Source organism: Capsicum annuum, chromosome 2, assembly GCF_002878395.1.
Source record: "Capsicum annuum cultivar UCD-10X-F1 chromosome 2, UCD10Xv1.1, whole genome shotgun sequence".
Taxonomy (NCBI): domain Eukaryota; kingdom Viridiplantae; phylum Streptophyta; class Magnoliopsida; order Solanales; family Solanaceae; genus Capsicum; species Capsicum annuum.
In genome coordinates this window covers 16,855,346-16,882,374 of record NC_061112.1, presented here as the reverse complement: position 1 = coordinate 16,882,374, position 27,029 = coordinate 16,855,346, and the positions used below count along the sequence as shown (strand labels likewise).

The window sequence follows — 27,029 nt, the reverse complement described above, 5'->3', positions numbered from 1 at the left end:
AGCACAATCCTCCGTTTCTCTGAGTGCATAATTTGTCTGTGTTATTTATTCACTCCCTTCAACCACCAATACCTCAATGTACATTTAAGTACTACTATTATACTAATTGACTTAACTCAAACGCACATATATTACATATAGACAGACAAGAAAAATGCATTGAGACTTTGTACAAGGCATGAAGAAGAAGGGTTTGGCGCCAGGAGGGATATCATGGTCGGCGTGGAAGCTACATTTGATTGTCGTGTCCCTCACTTTCACCATTGTTCTGTGTATGTTGGCTTTTCTTAGCCTCCAACGATTCTCTCCATCACACTCCCAACTTCCTTCTTCTATGCTTTCTCGTAGATCTCTCCATTCTTATTTGAATTTCATTACACCCCATGAAGCCAATCCCAAAGTTGCATTTCTCTTTCTAGCTTGCCGTCATTTGCCTCTCGATTTTCTTTGGAACTGTTTCCTCCAGGTCAGCTCATTTCATAATCTCACATTAGAATGATAGTGGATGAACTAGCGAATTTAGCCAAAGGTTTATTGTGTTAACCAGGGGCGATTCTATGTGTTATTTATGGGGCACGGAACCGTGCTTTTTCGTAATACTATATATTTTATGTATATATTTTCTAGAATTGATCTAATATTATCCGTTGGCATCCACGCTACAAAAGGATGTGATGGTGCACTTGATTAAAAGCTTAGTTATTTACCAAGAGGAACAAGGAGCAATTCCTACTTAAGGCAACTTTTTTCTGTTTTTCTTAGTAATGCACCCATACTCTAGAAATTAATCCTAGAACCGGCTTTGGTGATATGTTGGATCCCTCTGTAGTATGACGTTTCAGACGTCCAGTTAGATGTGGGGATCTTAAGTGGCCTGTATTGGTTGGTGACGTTAAATGGTCCACATTTATGAGACAATAGATAACTGTTTCTTTATTTTTGCCTATTCTATTTTTAGTTAGAAAGTTTCAAGGATTGTATATTTCTCCATAAAGTTCTTATATTTTCAGTTTTTGAGTGTATTTTTCCTTTTTCTTCAATTCATATATGGTCTTTTAAATAATTAGCGAAAATTTAAAATAAAAAATTAGATGCTTTCTACGATCAGAGTAGTTTCTATTTCCATTTGCATCCATCAGAATATTTGCCAATTACGGGAATGTGAAGAATATGATCAGGTTTTAATGAAATTCAATACTTCAGAAACTAATAAATATAATGGAACATTGGTAATTAAATTTCCTCTCTTGTTTGATGTTTGCAGAATGCTGACACTGCTAATTATTCGATATATATACATTCAGAGCCTGGTTTTTTGTTTAATGAGTCTGTTGATTGTTGCCTCACTTTCTGCAGTAAAAGTAGGAATAGTTGCTAAACATTATCCAGTTTTTTAGCCATGTTCTCAACTTAGTTTAGTTGCTGTTTTTTAGGTGTTAATGTTTCAGTTTTTTAGGATGTGCTGATCATGGAATCATGTACAAGTAGTTGCTTAATTATAGGATTTGATTGTTGCAATTTTTTCTATTTAAGCACAATTTTAGTTCAATGAAAAAAATAGCTTTCCAGGAACAAATACTTTCTCTGTTTCTTTTTCCTGAAACAAATGCTTTCTCTATTTCTTGCCTTTGTTTTGTTTCTAAGAGTGAATTTAACTTAGAACTCTAACAAATTGGTATCAAATCTCTCTTCTTGAGGGACCTGCATTTGAGGAAAATATATCTTTCTCTTCTTGTTTTTTCTTTTATGGATTCAGAGACTCCTTTCACTGCACTAGCACCACCAGTCTTCAAAGGTGAAGGCTATCATGTCTGGGCAGCAAGAATGGAGGCACACATAGAGGCAAATTATCTGTGGGAAGCTATTGAGGAGGACTATGAAGTTCCTCCCTTGCCTGAAAATCCAACCATGGCACAGATTAGGAATTACAAGCAAAAGAAAACAAGAAAATCAAAGGCTAGAGCAACGTTATTTGCTGCAGTCTCATCTGAAATCTTTGTCAGGATTATGACATTGAAATCGGCTTTTGAGGTTTGGAATTTCTTAAAAAAAGAATATGAAGGAGATGAACGGATCAAAGGTATGCGTACTCTTAACTTGACCCGAGAATTGAACTTCAGAAGATGCAGGATTTAGAGACAATCAAAGAGTATTTTGATAGATTACTCAACATTGCAAACAATGTAAGATTACTTGGCTCTGAATTTCCTGATTCTAGATTGGTTCAAAAAATTCTCATAACAGTCCCAAAAGGTTTGAAACAACTATTTCCTCCCTGGAAAATTCTAAGGATATATCACAGATTAGTTTGGCAGAACTATTGAATGCTTTGCAGGCACAAGAACAGAGAAGACTAATGAGGTCTGAAAGATCTATTGAGGGTGCACTACCTGCAAAAGTTCAATCAAACCAGGGAGACAAAGAAAAAAAAAAGCAGAACAAGAAGGAAAACTCAAGTTCTCTTTCTCCTGGGATCAACAGAGGAACGAAACGTGATTTTCCTCCTTGCAAACATTGTGGAAAGAAGGGTCATCCACCATTCAAATGATAGAGAAGGCCAGACCAGCAGTGTGAGAAATGTCAGCGGATGGGACATCATCAGAAGGTTTGTAAAAACACTCAGCAAACTAATGCTGCACAGCTAGCTAATCAGGAAGATAAAGAGCAACTCTTTGTAGAGACATGTTTGGAAACTAGCTGCTCGAGTGACAAGTGGCTTATTGACAGTGGTTGCACAAAGCACATGACTTTTGATCATGATCTCTTCAAGGAGTTGGATACTTCAGTAATTTCCAAAGTACAAGTTGGTAATGGAGACTACATTCCTGCCGAAGGCAAAGGTACTATGGAAATAAAATGCTCCTCAGGTACAAAACTTATCAAAGATGTGCTTTTTGTACCTAATATTAGTCATAGTTTGTTGAGTATCGGGAAGATGCTTGAGAATGGTTTCAAACTTCTCTTTAAAACCAATTACCGTCAAATCAAGGATGAAGATGGAAGAAACTTATTCAAGGTAATGATGAAGGGAAGGAGCTTTACATTGGATCTTTTAGATCATGAGCAAAAATTTTATTCTGCAACTAAAGTCAATGCACAAGTTTGGCACAAAAGACTCAAACATTTCAACCATGCTGCGGTAATGAACTAACAAAAGAAAGATCTGGTTCGAGGGCTGCCTAATCTTGAAGCCGAAATTCTAGATTGCAAAACTTGCCAATCTGGCAAGCAATGCTTCCTTTTAATAAAGCAACCTGGAGAGCCACTGAAAATTTAAAATTAATCCACACAGATCTAACTGGTCCTCACCGAACTCCTTCACTCAAAGGGAGTAAGTATTACATAGTTTTCATTATGACTATACGAGAATGTGTTGGATTTATTTTCTTAGGTTCAAGTCAGAGGTTGCCACTATCTTCTAGAAATTCAAGCAGTGGATTGAAACTCAAAGTAGTTGTAAGATTCAATCATAAAGGTTCGACAATGGCAAGGGGTATACATCTAATCAATTCAATACATTTTGTGAAGAATCCAGAATTGAACACCAATTCACTGCTCCATATACTCCACAGCAAAATGGAGTTAGTGAGAGAAAGAATGGTACCATAATGGAGATGGCACGATACTTGTTGCATGAGAAGTGTTTTCCAAAAGAGTATTAGGCAGAAGTTGCTCATACATCAGTCTTTCTACTCAACAGGCTTCCAACAAAAGCATTAGAAGGGAAGACACCATTTGAAATTGGTATGGGTATACACTTTCTTTAAAAAATCTCGAAGTGTTGGATGTTTGTGTTTTACTTATGTGCCACGGAGTAAAAGAGATAAGCTTGATAAAAAGGCAAAAACTGGAATATTCGTGGGTTATAACACTATTTCGAAGGATTACAGAGTTTTCCAACCTCATACAAGGAAAATTCTGGTAAGTAGAGATGTTCATTTCATGGAGGATGAAAAATGGAACTCAAAAGAAGCAGAACCGGTGCTAATTCCAGATCAAAGTAAAATACCCCAACTGAAAGAAGATGAATTGGTGGATGATGTTCCAATAAGAGGCACAAGATCACTCTCTGAAATCTATCAGAGATGCAACATGGTTGTTCTTGAGCCAACAGATTTTTGTAAAGTAGAAAAAGATCCAAAATGTAGAGTTGCAATGAAGGAAGAACTCACCATGATTGAGAAGAACCAGACTTGGAAACTTGTGAAAAGACCTGAAGACAGGAAGATCATAAAAGTGAAGTGGATTTTCAGAACCAAGCTGAAGGCAAATGGCTCTATCAACAAGCACAAAACCAGACTTGTTGTAAAGGGGTATGCTCAAATTTTTGGTATTGATTTTTTTGATACATTTGCTCCTGTTGCTATATTAGAAACCATCAGATTATTGTTGGCTATAGCAGCACAAAATGGTTGGAAAGTGTTTCAGCTAGACGTTAAATCAGCATTCTTGAATAGCTATCTTGAGGAGGAAATTTATGTCGAGTAACCTGAAGAATTTGCAATCAAAGGGCATGAAGATGAAGTCTATCAGCTCAAAAAAGCTTTGTATGGACTAAAGCAGGCGCCCAGAGCTTGGTACAACAGGATTGATAAACATTTGGTTCAGTTGGATTTCAAAAAAAGCCTCAGCGAAGCTACTCTCTACATTAAAGGTGATGAAACAAATCTTATGGTTATTTCACTATATGTAGATGACATGCTGGTTACAGGAAGCAATCATGAGCTTGTTCAAAAATTTAAAGAAGATGTGCATCATACTTTCGAGATGACGGACTTGGGAGAAATAGTTTGTTTTTTAGTAATGAAAATCAAGAAAGAGAAAAATGAAGTTTTCATCTGTCAAAAGAAGTATGAAAAAGACATCTTGAAAAAGTTTAGGATGGAAAATTGCAAAGAAACAACTACTCCGATATGTCAAAAGGAGAAGTTTAGCAAAAATGATGAAGCTAAAAAAGTGGAAAAGACTCTTTATAGAAGTATGGTTGGATGTCTCGTGTATCTTACAGCAACTAGACCCGACATTTTATATGTTGTAAGTCTTCTATCTAGATTCACTAATTGTGCAACTAACACTCATTTTAGAGCAGCAAAAAGGGTGATAAGATATTTTAAGGGAACACTGAATTTTGGAATCAAGTTTAATGCCAATCTGAAGCATGTGTTGCAGGGATGTTGCAGGAGGAGTGTTGATTGTTGCCTCACTTTCTGCAGTAAAAGTAGGAATAGTTGCTGGACATTATCCAGTTTTTAAGCCATGTTCTCAACTTAGTTTAGTTGTAATTTTTTAGGTGTTAATGGTTCAGTTTTTTAGGATGTGCTGATCGTGGAATCATGTACAAGTAGTTGCTTAATTATAGGATTTGATTGTTTCAATTTTTTCTATTTAAGCACAATTTCAGTTCAATGAAAAAAATAGCTTTCTAGCAACAAATACTTTCTCTGTTTCTTTTCCTGCAACAAATACTTTCTCTGTTTCTTGCCTTTGTTCTGTTTCTAAGAGTGAATTTAACTTAGAACTCTAACAGAGTCTACCTCAAGGTCGTGGTTCTTTCATGATCGCCAGTTGAAAAATAGCATCAAGGTAAATTTTCTTACGTGTTGTCAATTTTAAAAATACACAAGATTTTATCCCTTTGTTTTGTTCCTAATTAGTTTGAACGTAAATTATTTCATTTTTCCTGAAGTCAAAACAAATAGGAACTTTTGTATTTGTTTTTCTCCATTTTATCTGGAATTGATCTATTTCTTTCTCGACTAGTTTCTTCTACATCCTGCTGATTTTACATCCGTACCTGTTAGTTCTTTCTAGTATCCTTACAAAAATGAGGAAAATTTTGTTTAATGATTTTAGATTTTTTGCTGATAACTAGCTTTATGTCGCGCACTTTCTTCTCATTTTCAATTCCTTTCATCTTAATATCGATCTTAATCACAGAACCAAATTCTTGTTAGCAGTTATTTATGATAAAAAATGGAAATTATGAAAACTCTTCTGTCTTATTTAGACGGTTGATATTAAGTGTGACGTGTAGGTAGATTTGGGAGAAGCAAATATGATTGAAGCAGAGAGATTATTACTTGAGGAAGCTCTTAAGGATCTAGCTAATAGAAGATTTATTCTCTTGTCAGAAAGGTTACCTTTAACTATCAGAAACTTTAGCTGTATAAACGTCTCACAAATATTTATTTGTTGTGTGACTTGTTCGTATCACATGCATTTGCATCATCTATGTGATGATCAGCAATCATTTTAGCTTTTGATTGCTACCTGCCTTCCTTATTAGGAGCAGCTTTTTAGCCGAAGTTGATAGGAGAAATAGTTTACTAATACCTCTTCCGATTATGTTGATAAATAATTCACTGGAGAATCTACTAAAAATTCACTCATTTCAACTCCATTACTTTAGGTATATCAGAAAATAAGTGCTTTTGAACTTTTGATTGCTCATCTCTAACTAAATTACCTATTCAAACTTTATTTCCCTTGATTAGATGGGCGTTATTTAAATCTGAATTGGTACAACAGCGATAAGATTTTAGGTTCCTATTCAACGGAATGAAATCATATATTTTTTCTTGGACATGCTGGAAACTATGGAGTAAGAGATGGTCATTCGTATCACGAGTTCGCTGAATAAAGGTGGATATGATATGATTATGGTTTTTGTAAATATAAGAACCAGACATGACAATGAAAAGTATATGAGACCAATAACTGTTAAGTTCACAAATGAATTAGTCAAGATTGACATATACTAGATCAATAAAACACGATCAAATTTTTTGGATTGCACAGAGTTCTTGTCATGTATACAGTATTCTTGCAAAGGCTTATAAATTCTCAATATGCAGTGGCACTTTTATCCATGTATTCCTCTTCCATTTTTTTCATCTATATGATTTGAAGTTTGTATTTCCTATTTATATAATTATGTATTTCTTAATTTGCAGTTGCATCCAGTTGTACAACTTTAGCTATGTATACTCCTATTTGATGGCTTCTTCCAAGAGTTTTGTAGACAGGGAAAATGTGCAGTTTAAGCTAGTTGATCCATGACTTGGAGAAGTTGGTAGGAAGAATAGCTTACAAAGCACATTGTACTTTTGAATTGAGCAAAATACAAAAATAATCTTGTATTTCCTCTCCTTTCCTTCCGTTTTCTTTTTGTTCTAACCAACGGACGTGGATTCAGGATTGAAAAAATCTATTTATGAAATTGCATTAAAGATTTCAAAGTTTCTATATTAGTAGTGAAATAATAAGTTGATATTTGTCTGTCAGCTTTCTCGATATGAAAGAACGTGTACGGTGCTACAACCCAAACATGGCTCCCTGCATATCAATGAGCAAATGGCAAAAGGGATCACAAGTAGTTGCTTGGACTCTGGTTAAATGGTGTTTATTCATATTATTGGTAGAATTTGAGTTACATACACATAGGGGCGGATGCACAACATAAAGTGCGGGTTCCCGAGAACCCATAACTTCCGTACGGTTCTTGAATTTATATTGAAAAAACTAGTAAATATATAAGAATTATAAGTTGGGAACCCACAAACAAAGTGTGTTATTGGTCTAGTGGTAAAAATTATAAGTTGGGAACCCACAGCCTTTAAATTATAGATCCGCCTCTACATACACACATAATATAAATAATATTTGCCCTATTAGTTAACATGTTAAGAAGGTTGTTTGCCTCATTTTACTGGTCAATTTTATTGCATTTGTTTTACTGCTCAATTCTGCTGCATTATTTCTGTGATATAGGGACGTACAACTTCTGTTGCCATAACGTAAGGCAGAAGAGAGAGAATTACGAAACCCGCTGACATTTGTTAATACTGAATCTGAACACCAATATTACAAATAAATATTTGATACATCATTAAAGTCTTGGATCTGCTTCTTTCTAAAACATATTAGAAATCTGCTGAAAGTGACACTTCTCGAGGGTCCCCTGTGATTGTTCAGATGTATATCACTTTCAGCAAACTGATTGTTTTTTCTTGTGTAATTTATTTAGATTGAACGAGTAATATACCGCCATATATGGGCGACAAAACACAAAAGGGGTAACCAAAAAAATGACAACAAAAGTTCAGGATATTGTTTTTGGCATCAGAAGGGTTGGTATGCCTTAGTGAGCTGGTCCGAGTTGATGAGTCGCCCAAATTGCGTGCTGCTATACTAAATACAAATTGGTCTTGTAGTTGATTCTAGGTTTATTTTTAATAACTTTAACTGTCATCATGAATGTCTGTCAATGTGGCTAGAATTGATTGATTTCATAATAAAAAGTGACTTCCTAAGTTCAACTAATTTTGAAGCAAGTTGTTGTCAAGTTAAACATATCAATTTTCTGTTGAATCCCTCTCAATATTGAGTCTTCCCATTAAATAGAAAATATTCAATGATTACATCCCTAAAGATCAGCTTTTCTATCCCTCTAAATCCGTTATCCTATCCCACCAAATCTGCTATACTAAAGTCACTATTATTCTCTTTAACTACTAAATCAAATCTATGTAATCACACTAATATACAACAATATATGGTTACATTAATATATACAATATTTACATCATGCTAATATCCCCCCTCAAATTTATGTTGGTAGATCAAGAAGCATCAATTTGTCAACTAGAAACTGATGTTGTCGTCGTGCCATTGATTTTGTTAATGCATCAGCTATTCGAACATCACTGGACATGTGCAGAAGAGTAATGACACCTTTATCTACAGCTTCTCGTATATAATGATAGTCTACTTCGATATGTTTGGCCCGCTCATGATAAACCGAATTAGTAGTAATCTGAATAGCACTTGTATTGTCAGCATGGAGAGGAGTAGGATTAGATTGAGGAAATCCAATCTCGGTAAGTAATCAACGAAGCCACACAATCTTGGAGCAAGCAGTAGACATTGCTCGATATTCAGCATCTGTTGAAGATTTTGACATGCGATCTTGCTTCTTACTCTTCTAAGATATCATAGACTCTCCAAGAAACATGCACCAACCAGTAACCGAATGATGAGTGTCAGAATATTTCGCCCAATCAGAATCACTAAAAGCATTAAGACGAATAGGCGAACCACTAGGAAAGAATAATCCATGATTAGATGTTCCTCGGAGATATCGAATGATACGACGGACAGCCACCAAATAAAGATGATGAGGAGCTTGCATGAACTGACTAACTTGTTGAACTGCAAAAGATATATCAGGCCTGGTAATAGTAAGGTAATTTAAGCTCCCAACTAATTGCGGGAATATAGTTGGATCAGGAAGAAGGTCGCCTTCCTCCCGGTGATACTTTACATTCAATTCTAATGGAGTATCTACAGAGGAGAAATCCTAAAGACCTGCTAAAGAAATTAAATCTTGGGTATATTTTGTTGATTTAGAAACATACTGGATGAATCACGATGAACTTTCAAACCCAAGAAATATGTAAGAGTACCAAGATCTTTCATAGGAAAAGAATCCTTAATTTGCTATTGAAGGCTAGTGATTAGTGAAGAATCTGTTCCTGTAATAATAATGTCATCTATATATACCAAAAGAAGAATATAACCTGTGGATGTTTTCTGAAGAAACAAAGATAAGTCATATTTGCTCTGCTCAAAAGAGGATTGTAGCAAAGTAGACCGAAATTTGTCAAACCAAGCTCTGGGAGCTTGTTTTAATCCATACAAAGACTGCTTCAACTTGCATACATATGATGTAGGCAATGAGAACAAACCTGGTGGAGGTTTCATATAAATATCCCCTTTGAGATCACCATGAAGAAAAATATTTTTGACATCCATTTGATGAAAAGTCCAATTTTGTGAAGTAGCAATGGCAATAATAGTTCGCACCATCATTATTTTTTCTACCGGTTCAAAAGTCTCTTTATAGTTCACACCATACTTCTGCTTATTACTAAGAACAACCAACCGAGCTTTGTACCTGTAATACCCCAAATTTCTTTAAATTCTAATTTAGCCTTCAGAAGATTAAGGGATGACTTCCTAAGTGAATAATGTTTAAATTGGATAAAATTTCCCCAATTTTGACCTTTTATCATGTGGAAATTGAATTACCTTCCCAATGATACCAATTTTGCGAAACTCCGATATCGAGGTAAAAAGTTATGGGCATTTTACAAAAAACTGTCCGAACTGCCCAGGAGCGATGAGCAGGCCGACGGACCGTCGCGCTTGTGATGGACCGTCGCTCTGGTCATTACAAATAAGTTAGAAAACACATTCACTGTCCAAGTGCGACGGTCAGGCCGACGGACCGTCGAGCAAGCGACGAACCGTCGCCCAAGCCGTCACAACTGAGGCAGTAACCCTATTTTTTGGGCAACGTACGATGGGCAGGATTGAGCAATAGTCCATTGTGGGCTCGACGGTCCGTCGGCCTTCCCATCACAGGCTCGATGGTCCATCGACCTGCCCACCGAGCTTGCAACGGATCATCGCTCAAACCGTCGCGCACTTTCGTTCAGTGAATTAAAGTCATTTTTAAAACAGTATTTGGGTTTTTTTCAACCCTTTTTAATACCTATTTATTTTAGATCAAGGCTCATAAATCCTTATTCATATATAACATCAAATTAGGATTTCTCTCAAAGATAAATTTCTAAAAACAAGATCAAAACCCCTCTTCAAGAAAATTCAAGAAACCAAGAATCTATCTAAGAATCTTCAAGAAAGAGTCTCCTAAGGTATGTTAGATGTTGATTCTTAGGTTCCTTCCACCCAAGAAGTCCAAGAATCCTTTTCAAAATTACAAAGTTTATGTATTTATGAGATTTCATCATTTATGTGTATTGAAGTTCATGATTATGTGTTGTTGAGTTTTAATTCATGATTTAGACTACAAGTATTTAAGAATTTATTCTAGCATGTGATTAATTGTGTGATGTTCATGATAAACTCTCTTCAAGATGCATGTTGGTTGATGAAATCATGATACTTAGATGTAGTATTTGTTGTATAACCAAAGCATGCTCCCCATATGTTTGATAAAATTCTTATGTGAAGGAAATAGGATCATTATAGCATGTTGACAAGAAATCCCCAAATTATGTATAAATTCATGTATGTCAAGTGTTTGTTGAAATGCCTAGGTGAGTGAATTATGATATGTTGCATGCATTCTTATACTTGTGCATTCCTTATTGAATGAATTATGAGAAATTAGTATACATCCCTATACCTTTACACGTTTTAAGATTCCCAAGTGCTTAAAGAAATGCTTTAGTGATTGTAATGGTGAATGAAAGTTCATTGTCATGGTTATTCAAGAACAAGTTTAACTTTTATGTTATTGAGTCCTGGAGGTATTTATACCCGACAAATTAGCTGCAAGTCTAGAGCCAATATTAGTTTTAAGATACTCTCAATCAAGTCATGATCAGTAGAATTCAGCCAGTTACAGAACGTAAGAAAATTCAGTAATCTCAGTATTAGTGCAATTCAGTCTCAGTATCAGTCTAATCCAACTCAGTATTCAGTTTTGGTTCAATAGTATTTAATAGTATTCAGTATTCAGTTTAGGCTTCAGTGAAACTCAGTAAGCTAACAAAAATTCAGTAGCATTCAGTCAGATAGTAGAATCCAAGCAGCATTCCATCAGATAACAAAACCAAACAAACTCAATCAGATCAGTCAAGTAATATAGTCAATAATAGATTCAGCTCCATCTAAGTTTAGTTAAGAATCAGTTCAGAGTCTTTCAGTTGGGAGTAAGAACTAGTACTGAGCGGGTGCAGGAATGACGGCTTCCCCATTAGAGAGGTAAGTCGTTAGCAGCAATCTCTATACTCCAAAACTGCGTAGCTAGCACAGAATCAGGAGTCACCCACTATATTAAGGCTTGACGACCTTCTAGGATTCACCTATTGCCTTAGGCTAGACTTCCTGTTCAGGGTCACCCATTAGAGAGGCTTAATTATAGTAGTGTCTATACCCGTGGCATGGTACTGACACCTTTCCAGCTAGAGTTACAGGTTGGACCCTACTAGTTCAGATTTAGGGCATGTCGGTTAAGTGAGAACTCCCACAGTTATAGTTCAGTCTCAGTCATCACAGTAGCACTCAGAAATTAGGACTATCAAATACGGTCATTCAACTCAGTGAAGAACTTAGATAGTTCTATAGATTCATAGACCACCCGCTATAAAGGCTTGGTCTCATATGAAGTTAACCAATATCAGTATTAATCAATTCAGAGATCGCTTATTAGACAGGCCTGATCTCAAACTCAGATTCAATCATTCCTTATCATTATTACTAGATTTGAAGATCATCCGCTAGATAGGTTTGATCTCAGTTTCAATCAGTCAATATTAGTAAGCTCAGAGTTTAGTTATTAGTAGACTCAGTTTTTTAAACCCTCAATGTTAGTAAACGCAGATATCAGTATTAGTAAACTTGATTGTTAGAAGTTTAAGTATTTAGAAGGTAGTACATGCATCCTCATTCAGTACTCTCATGTTATTCAGTTAAGTAATGTTCATGAATAAGCCTTTACAGTTTGCCTTACCTCATCTAGCATACCAGTACATTCAAAGTACTGACGCATACTTTTCTCTTGCGCTATGGTGTCTTATACCATAGGTTCAGAAGAGCGAGATCCAGGGTACCCTTAGTAGTCAAGACTCAGCCAGCAGCAGTTGACTTAGCATTGAGTCCTCATCATTCTAGGATAATCCTTATTTTATTATGGTATTAGACTCAGTTTATTTTTAGTAGACGGAGTTAGTTGAGGACATGTCCCATCAACTCCACAGTTCAGACAGTTTAGAGGATTTTTGGACAGATGTATCAGTATTCAGTTTTCAGTTTTGAGTATTTTAGATGTTTTGAATCTTATGGAAAGATTTTGCTAGTTTTCTGCATTTATTTCAGTATATTATGCAGTGCTCAAGTAAGATATCAGAAAAGGGTTAGCTTGTGGTCCTTTGGGATCATGAGCACCGTGTGGCATTTTGGTTTCAGAAATATTAGGGCATTACAAACTTGGTATCAGAGCCTAAGGTTCAATAGTATCCTGGGAAGTCTAAAAAGCCACATCTAGTAGAGTCTTGTGCAAAGGTGTGATTGCGCCATACTTGTGTACAGGAAGCTATAAGATATTTTAGGAACAATTTCCCTTCTTTCAGTATTCACATCATGCAAGTGAGCATGAGCTCGAGTTGAACTCTCAGTCTAATCGATTTCTTTCTTTCATTTCAGAATATACCTCCTCGCAGAGATAATGCCCGCAGGAATGACAACCAGTTACCTCAGCCCGTAGATTCTCCGAATGAGAATGTGTCATATGCAGAGTTCTAAGCAGCTTTTCAGGCGCTAGCCCAAGTTGTGATGACTAATGTTCAAGGTAATCATCAGGCTGCATCCCCACCTTAGTAAAATGGGGATTCAGCCGCAGCCAAGATAAAAAATTTCATGAGAATGAACCCTCCAGAATTCTTTGGGTTAGTAGTAGGTGAGGACCCACAGCTTTATCTTAAGGAGGTGAAGAAGATCACCTAGATTATGCATATGTCTGAGGAGGAGAGAATAGAATTATCATCCTATAGTCTAAAGGTTATTGCTTATGAATGGGTAGTGACATGGAAGAAGAGTAGATGGGAGGATGCAGCTCCCATGACTTGGCAAGTATTTCAGGATGCCTTCTTAGATAGGTTTTTCACATTAGAGATGAGGGAAGCTAAGGTGGAAGAGTTCATGAACCTGAGGCAAGGCTCCATGATGGTAAAGAAGTATTGTCTTAAGTTCAATTAGTTAGCTAAGTATGCTCCTGACTTGATAGCTGACCCTAGAGCTAGCATGAGTAAGTTTGTGACTGGTGTATCCGAATTGGTGTTGAAAGAGTGTAGAACTGCTATGCTCAATAGAGACATGGATTTTGCTAGGTTAATGATGCATGCTCAGCAGATAGAGGCAGATAAATCTAAGGAAAGAGAGAGATCTAATAAGAGATCTAGAGTAGGTAGTTACAGCTTTTCTTAGGTCGGATCACAGGGTGGTATTCATTCTCAGCATAGCCAAAAATTTTTAGTCTCTGATCTATCCTCAGCTAGTGTACCTGTACCAAAGCTTGGGGATATCTGTCAGGATAGGGCGCCAGCTCCAAAAGCTAAGGTAGTGCAAGCAGTGTTTGTACCTATCCGCTTGTGGAGAGTGTGGCAAGAATCACCTAGGTGTGTGTAGAGCAAACAGTCAGGTATGTTTTAGATATGGTAAGCCAAGCCACAGAATGCGAAAGTGTAGAGTGTTAGCTCAGAAGGGTAGAGATTAGTGTCAACAGAGCGCCACTCCTAGTATTACTAGTGGTCAGCGTTAGAACCGACTCTATGCACTTCAGACTCTCCATGACCAAGAAAGTTTCTCTGACATAGATTTGGGTACATTATGAGTCTTTTATCTTCATGATATGAATTGTTAGATCCTTTGCTCCCATGTAAGCTTAAGTTTTTAGTATGAGTTAGTTTGAACAGTCGATAATTCAATATAGCAGTCACATACTTGTTTTTCTATCTCTTCATCTAATCATACTATCAGAAATCTCAGACATATAACTATTCCAAAATAGGATGTTCTAGCAGTCGCGAGTATAGCTCAGTTCTTGAATCATGCATTAGTCTAGATCCGGGATGCCTAGTTATGATTTGATTCATAGATACCTTGTGCATCACCTCAGTATATCAGTGAAGTAAGCATTCCTAAAGGGACACAGTGTCCTAAGGAGGAGATACCCTATAACTCCCCGAAGTTTTCAATTCCTTAAACCCATTTAGTTTTATGCTCAGATTCTCATTACGAGTTGCATCAGTTATTATTGCATTGTCAGTCATGCTTTCAAGAGTCAGTTCAGTTAGATATTCATGCATTAGATATGGATGCTCAGTAGTAAAAGTTCAGCTTATCAACATATTCTGTCATACATTCATGAGAACAACTCAGTCACGCATCTATGCATCAAATATGCATGTTCAGTATAAGAACTAAGAATATCAGTAGTTTCAGTCGTATAGTCATGTTTCAGATGTTCATGTCAAGTAAGTAAGATCAGCCTGCTAGTATTCTCAGCCTAACCAACCTCATTCAAGGAAGAATGTTCCCAAGTAGGAGATATTGTAATACCCCAAATTTCTTTAAAGTCTAATTTAGCCTTCAGAATATTAAGGGATGACTTCCAAAGTGAATAATATTTAAATCGGATAGAATTTATCCAATTTTGACTTTTTATCATGTAGGAAATTGAATTAGCTTCCCAACGATACAAATTTGGCGAAACTCTGATATCAGGGTAAAAAGTTATGGAAGTTTTACATAGAACTATCTGAACAGCCCAGGAGCGATGGGCAGGCTGACAGACTGTCGCGTTTGTGATGGGCCGTCGCTCTGGCCATCACAACTAAAGTAGAAAACCTATTCACTGTCCAAGTGCAACGGTCAGGCCGATGGACCGTCGAGCTAACGATGGACTGTCACCCAAGCCGTTGCAACTGAGGCAATAACCCTACTTTTTGGGCAACGTGCGAGGGCAGGCTGATAGACCATTGAGCCTACGATGGACCTTTTCTCAAGCCATCACACACTTTTGATCAGTGAATTAAAGTCATTTTAAAAGGATATTTGGGTCTTTTTCCACCCTTTTTAACACCTATTTATATCAGATCAAGGTTCATAACTCCTTATTCATCTATAACATCAAATTAGGGTTTCTCTCAAAGATCAATTCCTAAGAACAAAATCAAAACCCTTCTTAAAAAATACTCAAGAAACCAAGAATCTCTCCAAGAACCTTCAAGTAAGAGTCTCCTAAGGTATGTTAGATGCTGATTCTTGGGTTCCTTCCACCAAGAAGTCCAAGAATTCTTTTCAAAATTATAAAGTTTATGTATTTATGAGATTTCATCATTTATGTGTATTGAAGTTCATGATTATGTGTTGTTGAGTTTTAATTCATGATTTAGACTACAAATATTAAGAATTGATTCTAGCATGTGATTAATTGGGTGATTTTCATGATAATTCTTGGGTTCCTTCCACCCAAGAAGTCCAAGAATCCTTTTCAAAATTACAAAGTTTATGTATTTATGAGATTTCATCATTTATGTGTATTGAAGTTCATGATTATGTGTTGTTGAGTTTTAATTCATGATTTAGACTACATGTATTAAGAATTGATTCTAGCATGTGATTAATTGTGTGATTTTCATGATAAACCCTCTTCAAGTTGTATGTTGGTTGATGAAATCATGATACTTAGGTGTAGTATTTGTTGTATAATCAAATCATGCTCCCCATATATTTGATAAAATGGTTGTGGTGAAGGAAATAGGGTCATTATAGCATGTTGACAAGAATTCCCCAAATTGTGTATAAATTCATGTATGCCAAGTGTTTGTTGAAATTCCTTAGTGAGTGAATTATGATATGTTGCATGCATTCTTATGCTTGTGCATTCCTTATTGAATGAATTATGAGAAATTAGTATGAATCCCTATACCTTTACACGTTTTAAGATTCCTAAGTGCTTGAAGAAATGCTTTAGTGATTGTAATGGTGAATGAAAGTACATTGTCATGGTTATTCAAGAATGTTTACGTTTAACTTTTATGTTATCGAGTCCTGGAGGTATTTATACCCGACAAATTAGTTGCAAGTATAGAGCCAATATTAGTTTTAAGATACTCTCAATCAAGCCATGATCAGTAGAATTCAGCCAGTTACAGAACGTAAAAAAATTCAGTAATCTCAGTATTAGTGCAATTCAGTCTCAGTATCGATCTAATCCAACTCAGTATTCAGTTCTGGTTTAATAGTATTCAATATTCAGTTTAGGCTTCAGTGAAACTCGGTAAGCTAACAAGAATTCAGTAGTATTCAGTCAGATAGTAGAATCTAAGCAGCATTTCTTCAGATAACAAAACCAAACAAACTCAGTCAGATCAGTCAAGTAATATAATCAATAACAGATTTAGCTCCGTCTAAGTTCAGTTAATAATTAGTTCAGAGTATTTTAGTTGGGAGTAGGAACTAACACCGAGCGAGTGTTAGAATGATGGCTTTTCCATTATAGAGGTAGGGTCGTTAGCAGCAATATCTGTACTCCAGAACTGCGTAGCCAGTGTAGGATCAGGATTCACCCACTCGATTAAGGCTTGACTACCTTCTAGGAGTCACCCGTTGCCTTAGGCTTGACTTTCTGTTCAGGGTCACTCGTTAGAGAGGCTTGACCATAGTAGTGTCTATACTCGTGGTATGGTACTGACACCCTTCCAGGTAGGGTTACAGGTTAGACCCCACTAGTTCAGATTTGGGGACTGTCGGTTAAGTGAGAACTCCCACAGTTAAAGTTCAGTCTCAGTCATCACAGTAGCACTCAGAAATCAGGACTATTAGATACGGTCATTCATCTTAGTGAGGAACTTAAATAGTTCTATAGACTTATAGACCACCCTTTAGAAAGGCCTGGTCTTACATGAAGTTAACCAGTATCAGTATTAATCAATTTAGAGATTTCCTACTAGATAGACCTGATCTTAAACTCAGATTCAATCATTTCTTATCATTATTACTAGATTTGAAGATCATCCTCTAGATAGGTTTGATCTCGATTTCAATCAGTCAATATTAGTAAGCTCAGAGTTTAGTTATCAGTATACTCAGTTATTCAGACCCTCAGTGTTAGTAAATGCAGATATCAGTATTAGTAAACTCAGTTGTCAGAAGTTCAAGTATTCAGAAGGTAGTATTCAGTCCATATATATATCCTCATTCAGTACTCTCATGTTATTCAGTTAAGTTATGTTCATACATAAGCCTTTGCAGTTAGCCTTACTTCATCTAGCATACCAGTACATTCAAAGTACTGACGCATACTTTTCTGTTATGCTATGGTATCTTATACCATAGGTTCAGAAAAGCGAAAGCCAGGGCACCCTTAGAAGTCCAGACTCAGCCAACAGTAGTTGACTTAGCAGTGAGTCCTCATCATTCGAGGATGATCCTTATTTTATTATGGAATTAGATTTAATTTATTTTCAGTAGACAGAGTTAGTTGGGGACATGTCCCATCAACTCCACTGTTCAGATAGTTTAGAGGCTTTTCAGATAAATGTATCAGTATTCAATTTTCAGTTTTGAATATTTTAGATGTTTTGAACCTTATGGCAAGATTCCACCAGTTTTCCATATTTATTTCAGTATATTATGCAGTACTCAGGTGCAGATATCAAAAAAAGGTTAGCTTGTGGTCCTTCGGGATCATGAGCACCGTATGGTATTCTGGTTTTAGAAAAATCGGGGCGTTACAGTACCGATCAAGAGTTCCATCTTAATGAAGTTTAATTGAATAAACCCATTTACATCTAATTGGATGGAAATTTGAAGCACATGAAACAATATCTCATGTGTCATTTTCTTTAAGAGCCAAAAGTTCTTCCTCTATTGCCTTCTGCGAACATTCATGCTTGAAAGCTTGTGAGTAACAAGTTAGAATAGAAATGGTGGATAAAGTAGATGAAAATCCATATCAATTAGGAGTAAGAGATACTCTCGTAGATCGCCGAGTGGGCTCAAGAGGAGTAGGCCTTGAAGAATTCTCAGATTCTAGTTGTGGAGCAGTTTCAGGTGGCGGATCAATATCAGGAGGGGGTACAGTTGACCACCGACGTTCGTACACAAATTCAAGTTTGAACCTCTTAGAAGAAGATGAAAAATCCTCAAATGTAAGAAGAAGAAGAGAAGCAGGAGATGACTCAACATGAGTAGGAAAAAAATACCGATTCTTAAAGAAAACAACATTCCTATAAACATGAAATTTATTAGAACATGGTATCAGAGCCTTCTCTTGGCTTTCTTATTTCATAGAGTTCATTTGTTGTTCCCTTTATTATTTTTGGAAAATTTTGGTTTTTTGTTGATTGTTCCTCAGCAATTAACACCTTGGACTTTGATCTTGGTCATTTTGGTTATTCTTTTTGAGTTAGTGTTTCTAGTTTTCATAAATATGACTTTATATCTATTTGAATTATTCAATGTTCATTTCACTAGAATGAATTTTTCATCATGGGAGTTTTAGTTTCAGATATTTGTCACCGGAAAAGAACTATAGGGCCATATAGATAGAGTCGATCCTGCTCCTACTGATCCTAGAAAATTAGGTGAATGGAAGATTAAAGATGCTCGGGTGATGACATGGCTTTTAGGGTCAATTGACCCTCTTATTATTTTTAATCTCAGGCCTTACAAGACAGCTAAAGCCATTTAGAAGTATTTATAAAGGGTTTACAACTAAGATAATAGTGCCTAATGCTTTCATTTAGAGTATGAAATTGCTAATTACTCTCAAGGAAGTCTTTCTGTTCAGGATTATTTTTTTGGATTTTAGAATTTATGGGCTGAATTTACAGATATTATTTATGCCAAAATACCTGTCGAATATCTTTTTGTAATTCAACAAGTTCATGAGCAAAGCAAGCGAGATCAATTTTTGATGAAGTTACGCTCTAAGTTTGAGAGTGTCCGTTCCCACTTGATGAATCATGACCCGTCTCCCTCATTGGATTTTGTTTTAGGAAATTACTCGTGAAGAGCACATTTTGTCATACAAAATGCTTTCAAGTAAGTTGATGATATTGTTGTTGCATTTGCTGCCCAAAGTAAAGGAAAGAGTAGGGATATGACTAGAACTCAATGCTACAATTGCAAGGGATATGGTCATATTGCTAGCAATTATGGCAGGTGCCAAGAAATGACCTTGGGCCTAACTCAACTTCAAAGTGGGGAGGATTGTCTAAGTCCATATAAGCAAACTACCAGTCCATTCCCCAACCAATGTGGGACTTTTTACCCACTCTAATACCCCCTACACCCAGGCCCAACTAGCACTGGCGCGTGAACTGGGAGCCCAAAATGGGGATGAACCTGGCTCTGATACTATGTCAAAAAAGCTTTTGAGGTTGAGTTAGGCCCAAGGTCCATTTTTTGACATGGTATCAGAGTCAGTCTCACCCAGTTTATTGTTTCTGATGTTGGGCCCCCTATCTTATATTGTCCACGCTCCAGATGTCCAGCCCTAGGAAAATGGGAGGGTGTTGAAGTCCCACATCGGTGGGTTAAAGGGTCCTTGGTCTCCTTATATGGTCTTAGGCAATCCTCCCCTCATGAGCTAGCTTCTTGAGATAGCTTTTGAGGTTGAGTTAGGCCCAAGGTCCATTTCTTATATTGAGAGTCTTGCTATTAAATAGAAAATATTCAATGATTACATCCCTATAGATACGTCTTCTTATCTATAAAGATCAGCTTTTCTATCCCTCTAAATCCGTTATTCTATCCCAACAAATCTACTCTACTAAAGCCACTATTATTCTCTTTAACTACTAAATCAAATCGATGTAATTACACTAATATACAACAATATATGGTTACATTAATATATACAGTATTTACATAATGCTAACAAAAGATAAATTGAAATAGTATGTGATTGATATTAGATTACCAGACATAGTTAGCTCCTTAAAAAGTAGGTTGTAGTTTCATCCATAGATCAAAGTTAGTTTGTTTTGTAATATATAAATCTCTTGTTCTTTCTCCTTGTTCTTCTTTTAAATCAATATAGTAGGTTTCCTACCTCTATAAGTTTTAATTTGACATTTTAGTCCAGTGGATCAGTTTAATCAGGAAGCATGCAGAAGTTGTTGTTCCTGCTGATGTTGTTTTTCAAGTTTTCAAGATATTCTGAAAGGTGTGCATCATGACACTCCTTCCCTTTCTCAAATTCCCTAAGAAAACTTCAATGCTTGAATTCATCAACTTTAAGATTTAGTTTTAGCCATAATTTTCCAAATATTGTATATTATGCAGAAAAGTCACAATTGCATTCCACATAAATACTACGTGCAGACATTATTGTCAGTAAGTAACCAATTACTCCCTTTATTTCAATTTATTCCTCTAGTTTTGACTTGACACAGATTTTAAAAAAAAAGTAAAAAAAGTTTTTGAATTGTGTGGTGATCTTAAACTAAAGATATATAGGAACTAGCCAACTAGGATGTACCAGAAAACTCTTTAATCATGTGATCTTAAATATGGCACGTGGAAAGTTAGAACCACAAAGTTGCCCAAAAAATAAAAGAGCTTTTTGAAACAGACTAAAAGAAAAGTAAGACAAGCAAATTGAAATGGAAAGGTATTTACCTAAGGTGCTTTTCTTTTGGCTGAATACATAAGCAACCCCTGAACTTATTGATTTTTTTTTTGTGTTGACACCTCACTTAGGTCATGTTCCTATTGAACACTTGAACTTAGGTCATGTTCCTATTGAATACTTGAACTTAAGGGTTCATTTGTTTGCACTTAATAAAGGTTTGAATCTGAATAATTCAGACTTCAGACCATTAAGTGCATTTATTTTTTATTAAGATTTTAGCTCTTAATAGGTCTTAATCATTCAGATCTAGAATCAAGTCTTAATAGGTCTGAAGTGGTATTTTGGTGTTGGATAATATTCACCATCACTCTATTCATAATCATCAGTCACCACCTCTGCTACCGCTATCATTGTCAACCACCACCCACCACCACCAAATACCTCCACCATTATAACTACCATGACAATAAATATCGCTACCAATCAATATTGTCAATTGCTACCATACCTACTACCTCTATTATTTTAATTATATTTAACGTTACCACCACCGTCAACACCACCACCATCATCAACCACTACCGGCCAATCCCTACTATCGAGCAACTCATCTATCATAACTAGCACCACTGCTAAATACCACTAATACATCACAACCTCCACATATTCTTTGGCGGCTACCACCATTGTCACTAGTAACTCCACCTCTACCATCACTTCAATCACTATCATCGCTATAATTTATCTCTACTAACAACCATCTCTACCATCACAACTAACAATATCTTCAACTAGCACCAACACATCGTCAACTATCATTCATTCATTTTTCAGCCATTACAATCAACATTTCCAACTACTAACATCAAGCAACGTCACATCACAACCACCACCACTATCAACCGCCACCACCATAACAGTCACTACAATACCTACCATCACAATTATCACCACTAACATTACTAAGAACTAACATCAATTATTGTCACCGTAACCACCATTATAAATCATCTCCACTATCACTAACAAACATAAATATTTTTTTAATTAAATAATAATTTTATTGTATTAAATTACATACTTTCTGATATATAATTACTTTTTTATTTGAATTGTTTATTTTATTATGTATACAAATAATTTTTTTTGTACATTCAGATGTTGGAAAATAAATAGTCTTAATCATTCAGTTTTCAGATCTAGAGAAAACATCTTAATTATTCAAACGTGTATTCAGATTCGGACGTCTGAATCTTAAAAAAATAAATCCAACCTAATTAAATTGTACCTATTAAGCACATTTACAATACCAAGTTAACCACGCTTGATGCGTGAGGTTCAAACACTTTGACGTGGCAACATGACAAATGAAAAAATAATACATCACCATCTCCACCACATCCATTTCTACCAATCTTGCTCAATGTTTCTCGATCTCTCGTCATCTCTAATATATTCCGTTGCTCCTCCGATATGTTGAACAACTATTTCGGCCATCCTCCGCCTTCACTAATCTTTGTGATGTCCTCTGTTACCATGTACGTATTGAGTACTTCTCTTGGGTGTGTGAAAATGGAGAAAATGGTTGTTTTCGGTGAAGTGAATGGTGATTCGAAGTTGGTCAGTTAATGTGTTGGATAGATTTCTCCGGCAACTCACCGAAAAACTAGGTAGAAACCGTTGTGGGTGTTTTGGTGGTGGTTTAATGGTGTTATTAATCGTTGTTGTTGTTGTTCTATTCGTCGGTGGTTTTTCTGGTGAGACAGAAATGAGGGAGTTGTGGCTAGTTTTGTTAGGATGGAGTATTTCGGAAAAATTTTCGTCGAAAAAATCAGAACTGCAATTGATAAGAGGAAATAAATAAATAAACGAAAAAGGGCCTAAAATGCCCTTCAACTATGTAAAATGGTGCAAAAACGTCCTCCGTCTACCTATTGGACCTAAAATGCCCTTTCTGTCTATCTATTGAGCCTAAAATACCCTTCTTACCTATCTATTGGGCCTAAAATGTCTTTCATATCTACCTATTGGGCCTATTTCATCGTTTTAATTAGGCAAATTATACAAGAATGTCATCCTTAAAATTTTTTTACATAAATAATTGTAAAATAATTACATAAATATTGGGCCTATTTTGTCCTTTTTTTTTTTTTCATATATAGCCATTTAAAAAAAATCAAAAAAGATAATTATAGTTTCTAATTTGATGCTATAACTAATTATCAAGTCACCTTTATTTATGAGATATATTTTTCCTCTTTAAATTAAAAGTGGAAAAGATAATACCCGTTTTCAAATATTTTTCTATCTTGTATTCAAAATTTAAATTTGTTTAAATAAACTAAGTATTTCATTATTTGCTTGTGTATGTTTCGTTTTGTTTTCATGTATGTTAATCATCTAGTATTATTTTATTATTGTATATTTTTAATTCTAATGTAATGGGTTAATCATAACTTTTTATGGATAAATATTTATGGAATAAAAATTATTATGTTGGAAGTACAGATATACCATGTATTTTTGTTGTATAAATATAATTTATGTCAAAGTCAGATTATTATTATATTTTTGAGTTAATTTGTGGGATAAATATTCATGGTATATCTCATTATGTAGGAAGTACTTTTCTTGGTAAAAATTATTTATTAAATATAAATATACATTTCCAGTATTACATGATATAAACTTTTTATAACTAAAATATAGCATGTATGTTTATGGTATAAATATAATTTGTATGGTATAAATATAGTATTTTTATGAAATAAATTTAATTTGTATAATATATAAATATACCATCAATTTTTATGATATAAATATATCATATATTTTTATGGAGACATCGTGAAAGCAGACAATAAAAAAGAAAAATATAAAATTTTGATATAATATATAAAAAATGATTGAACAAAGGCTTCCATAAAAATAGAAAATAAATAAGAAATATAGAAATTTAATATATAATTATTCTTCTATATATTAGAATCTGTTAGAAAAGAAAATATTTTATATGTTATATCTGACAACCAACTAATACGGCTATGTATATGTAATAATTTTTTTAAAATAGTTAATTATGTTGTTTTTCTTTTTATTTATCAGATCAATTTAGAATAATGAAAAATTGATATTGTGCACTATTTATTTGTTAATATTAATAAATATGTTAGCGATTTTATGTAGTTTAATAAAGATAAGTTGTGGTATTATATAATTTTTTCTTAAATAAAAGGGTAAAATAGCCTTAATAGGTAGACAGAAAGGTATTTTAGGCTACCAGAAAGTCCATTTTAGGCCCAATAGATAGACGAAGGATATTTTGCATCATTTCGCATAGTTAAAGAGCATTTTAGGTCCCTTTTTGATAAATAAATAAATAAATAAGAGTAAATTATGGATTCTCAGAAGAGTGTATTGCACATGTCATTTCATGTTAGCAATTATATTTAATTGACACACTCTAGGAAAGATTTAGGGGTTCAATAGGAACATGAATTAATTGAGTTGTCAATATGGGAAAAAAATTAACAAGTTCAAGGGGCTACGTATGTACTTGCTTGTATGTTCCTTCATGGTCCCAATTATCAAAGTTCCTTCTGTATTGTTTCTAAGAATCATCATTAAATTAATCATTATTATCGTGTACTGTTTATTGTTTCCTTAATTTTTGTGAATAGATGCATGGTATTGAAGGAGAACTGGAACGCAGAACAATAACCTATACGGAGTGGAACCAATCCGTTTCAAACATGGACAAAAGTAGTTGGCATCCTATGACATTTGGTTATGCAGATGCAGGGCCTGAACAGATCAACAGAATAAAGGTATATCTAATGGGCACGTATATAATATTCAATGATCTTCCACTTAAACATTTTGCTGCATTCACGTCTTTTATGGTTGGGTTCAATTATGCACACTAATGTGCAAAAGAATCTGTACAGTAGCAGGTTAAAAGATAACTAACAGTTCATAATTAGGATTAATAACTGGAAAATAAGACACGTAGCCTATTAGAACTAGTTAAAATACACAGAGTGTAAATCAGTACGTTATGATGTGGTAAATCTTAGTTCTCAACTGTTTCTTTGTTGATACTCTCGCTTGACTTTTCATTTGTTCTGGAAAATTTTCTAGTTGGTTTAATTTCCTCTAAGTATTGCATCAAAACATTTGGCCTTCACAATTGATTGGTTTATGCAACTTGTGTTATTATTTTTGGCTCGATTTTCTTATCAAATTTAAGTTTTATTTTTTCTTGTAAGAAAAATAAATTATCCATAATTACTTTTACTTTTGCTGAAAGGAAAATATAAAATTTTTCCAAATTTAACTAACCTCTTTGGTGGAGAAAAAATTTTGGACATCTATAAATAGAAGCCCCCTTCTCATACCATAACACAATAGCATCCACAATGTAGTCGTTAAAAAGTTTGGTCTAGGGGGAGATTTCAATAGATTTTAAGTTTTTCAATATTAGTTTTCAATATGTAGGTCGTTTGACCATCCATATCAATAATATTTTTTTAGTATTATATTTTTGTTTGTCGTCTGATTTATTGTCCCAAGGTTTGAAAACTTTAAGCTTCCGCATGATGCCCTCTCGATTTCGAACCCAATAAGTGGTATCAGATCTTACGGTTCAATGGTTCAATGGTGTGGTGAGATGAGATTAAACAAGTTTAAAGTGATTTCAAAATGAAGCTGCAATAATTTGGATGATAATGAAGATTTTTGTCGAACTACATGTGGAGAACAAGTTTCAACACTCCTGTTGCTGCATCTTTAAAAATAAAAATAAAAGATTACTTTAAATCAATTTTTAACCATGATATTTTAAACTTTATTTTTAATCATGACAAACAATAGTCATGAGGATTATATCAAGAACGAAGTTCATGCATGTGATGTGAAGAAGGTGGATCAAGTGAAGAAAATCAAGTCCAAAAGGGGAGATTTGTTAGGATTTTTACCTCGATTTTCTTATCAAATTTAGTTTTACTTTTTCTTGTAAGGAAAATAAAATTAACCGTAAATACTTTTACTTTTCCTGAAAAGAAAAATATAAAACTTTTTCATATTTGGCTAACCTCTTTGGTGGATGAAAGATTTTAGACATCTGTAAATACACAAGAGCCTCTTCTCATACCATAACATAATAGCATCCATAATGTAGTCATTAAAAGAGTTTGGTTTAGGGAGATTTCTCCGATAGATTTTATGTTTTTCAATATTAGTTTTCAATTCGTTTGACCTCCCATATCAATAATACTTTTTTAGTATTATATTTTTGTTTGTCGTCTGATTTATTATTTCAAGGTTTGCAAACTTTAAGCTTCCGCATGACGCCCTCTCGATTTTGAACCCAACAAATTGATTTATACAACTTGGACAATCCTACTAATTTTGACAGGAAATCGACAACGTTTACTAGGACACAGAGTACAGAAGAGAGTGGTGCCATTATAATTCTACACGGGTTCCCTGTTTTCTGTTTGCAAGGAAATTTTCACAAGGAGCTGCAATGCGTCTACTGAGTGAAGGAGTAGTTTCTCAGTTTGATGTTTCTGCATTAATGGATCCAACACCATCATTTTCATCAGTCATTTTGTTATTGATGCTTCATGTTTATGTCTCTCGGAAACCAAATTTGCTTCGTGTTACAGGTAAGAAGATGATTAAAACTTGTGATCTTAATCATAAGGGTGATCAAAATTCCAAACTGGAAATAGAAAAAAGTTTTGACTGTATTTGAAGCAGATTTAGGGAACATAAGGTGGAAATTGTTTCTTTAGTCCGGTTCATGTAAGGCTTCCTGTTTGTAGATATCAAAAAGTTGCTTTATGCTGTATGA

At 34.9% G+C, this 27,029-nt stretch overlaps 1 pseudogene; it reads left to right on the top strand.

The window, feature by feature from the left end:
• On the top strand, window positions 1-27,029 carry LOC107857696 (annotated as a pseudogene).